Source organism: Lygodium microphyllum, chromosome 20 (assembly GCF_053477565.2).
Source record: "Lygodium microphyllum isolate KBCC chromosome 20, Lygodium_microphyllum_v1.1.10, whole genome shotgun sequence".
Taxonomy (NCBI): domain Eukaryota; kingdom Viridiplantae; phylum Streptophyta; class Polypodiopsida; order Schizaeales; family Lygodiaceae; genus Lygodium; species Lygodium microphyllum.
The window spans coordinates 96,380,306-96,383,326 of NC_141154.1; positions in this window are offsets into that span (position 1 = coordinate 96,380,306).

Sequence of the window (3,021 nt, forward strand, 5' to 3'; positions counted from 1 at the left end):
CATAGGGTTTAAACTAGACACTCCAAAACCATGTATACCTTGTGTGATTCTAAGAGGAGGTTCACATGGAAATAATAAAATATTGTGAAATGCATCCATCAGAAGAAAAGATGCAGAAGAAAAGTAGAGATATTTACTATGTACTTCATGAAAGCTCAAAGAAAAGCTTAAAAAGTAAAGTAAAAATCCTACTTTTGAAACTAGAGGTCTTCTTAGTTATCTTTAACTCTTGGTTTCTTCTCTTTTGAGCAAAAGCTCTCCAAAATAGCTTCAAGATTGATGATAACCTACTAAAAGAGCATGCTAACTTTCATTTTTACCACAAGCTCCTATAAATGCCACCAGTTGTGGTATCTTCTAACTATAGTAGTCTTGCAAGTCACTACTAGTCACATTCCATATCTTGTACCTGCAGTACCTATGAAATAGATTTTCTGAAAGAAAATTTTAAGAGATAGATAAAGAAAAATGGCTAGAATGGATCAAAATCCTAGAGCTCTAATACCACTCATAATAAAGGGATGTGAAAGGAGAGAGAAAGAAGAGATAGAAGATTGCAAATATGAAAGAAATAGAGTATAGAGGAGAGAGAGACTGAATAAGGAGAGAGAAATACTAGAAAAGAAGAGAAAAAGACAAGAAGAAAAGAGAGAGATGGTTGGCAGCCATGAAAGGATAGGAGAGAAGCTTGAGAAGGTAAAAGGACAAGTTGTATTATTCAAAATGGTGCATGCATATGTGTCCTTCACACCTTTTGTACCTAGGTACAATGACACTAAGTATTTATTCAAATAGGCCTCTACTTCATCTCCTTATAGACTATACCTTGTGGGAAGAGGGGTTAATGTCCTATTCCCCCTCATTTCATACTTTCATTAAACCAAGTTGCTCAATGCTAAAATATTTCTAATAGACTTAGAGTGTCAATTAGAAACTTTAGGTCAATCCCGACTCGAGCATCAACTAAGTGAAAAACCGGGTGCTTTCCTTAGAATTCTAAATAGTGTTTTTCAGTATTGAGATCCAATTTCGTGCTTATTTAGCCTCGTTAACATAGTCACATTACAAAAGAAAATACCTTTATTATACAATGAATATAAGGAAGCTATTAAATGATGAGGGTGCACCACCATAGCTCATATACAATATTATTGGAGATATGATCTCTTTGGAATAGAGTGCTCATGCAACATTATATATTAAGGCCAAAACAAACAAAGAAATACCTTTAAGGAAATCATAAATTTGTTAATTAGAGTTTTAGTAGAATAAAATCTCTAAATTGAGCCATTTGAATATTAATCATGAGAATTAAATTGTTAATTGGTTAAAATTTTAATAAAATAAAATCCATTGATTAAGCTATTTGAATGTAAGTAATGAGTCTATCTGCAAACTCTTGCAACATTATATATTAGGGCCAAAACAAACAAAGAAGAAGCTTTAAGGAAATCATAAAATTGTTAATTAGGGTTTTAATAGAATGAAACCTCTAAATTGAGCCATTTGAATATCAATAATGAGAATTAAATTGTTAATTAGTTAACATTCTAATAAAATAAAATTTGCAACCACATAGATGCTCAAATCAAAATTTTTAAAGCATTTTTAGATTATTTAAGATAAATCTAAGCACTTTGTCTTGTCAGACCATAACTTTTTTGACAATTAATTTTTTAAAAAATTTCTACACCTTATCACTTGTATGATGTACCCTAACTTGTCATTTGGCAAAGTAGAAAGGTCAACTAGACTGTCACCTCAATAATCAACTGCTCTTCTACTTAATCATCAAGTTTTCAATTGATGTTACAAATTTAATCATTATGCCATCGTAGAAAAATACAAATGAGACATCAAAGGCACAATTAAAAGCAAAGGTTTTTCATTATATATCAAATTTCACAAAGTACATAGCATTCTAGTTTGTTACAAAAAGTACTTTAGGCCCTTGGCACCTCTAATATCTCTCTCCTCTTATTTATCTAGCTAAGTGCATGTCTCTCTATATGATGGTTACCCACTTGGCATGAATCATGTACAAATATACATCATCAAAAAGGGTGACAAGGTATGCTTTTGTAGATTCTTCATGGATAGCCTCCACTACAATCCCTCACATGCGAAATTGATATTCATAAGAGTGCAAAGGACACTTTCTTGATCAACAATTATGTGCTCTTCTAGTACTTGTGAATATTCCTAAGAGCCACTAGGTGATAGTTCTTCCTCTACTTTAGCCTTTGCCTTGGGACTCATTCAACTAGACGTCACCAGTGTGGTTGTTGTCCTTGTGCTTGTTAGGCTTGAGGTTGGGGCTTGGATGCAAGTTTCTAAATAGTGGGCTAGTTTAAGAGCAAGAAGGAGGTATACAAAGGGAGGATGAGATTAAAGTTGCCTAGATCACTTTATTTTTAGCTTGGTCATCACATGGGCCCCTTATCACCTGTTAAGTAACCCTTGGTTGTATCTCAACTAGCCTCAAGTCATTCTTTCCTATCCTAGGGCCTATTGATATTGTTTTCAATGTTGTCATTTTCATCATTGTTTCCACCTTCCTCATTAGTAGAAGCATCACCCTCATTGTTCTCCGGCTTGTTGTTGTCAATTTTCACATCCTCGCTTGCTTCTTTCTCTTCAAAAGAGTCTTCTTGCTCACGCGTGCTTTCCAAAGTCTCCAAGGCCAATTTTGGGAGGGTTTTCTAGCCTTTGGATGGACCGGGGGGGGACATGGAGAGGACATGGTTGTGCTACTATTGAAGTCATCCCGTCAGCTAAAATAAGGGATCTTTGTGCCTTGTCATGGTTGAGAAATGAAAACTTGTCGTTAGCCTTGGTCTAGTAGTGGATGTTGTCATATAGTTTGCTTGGTGTGGGCCATGAGGTGGATTAGAAGAGAAAACAATAATAGAAGTATGAAATAGAAAAATGAACTAAGAGAGCTTTGTTTATATGAAATCTAGTACTAGGGTTTAAGGGGGGTTCACGTGTGGTTTTATATGCATGCCCATTTTGACCCTT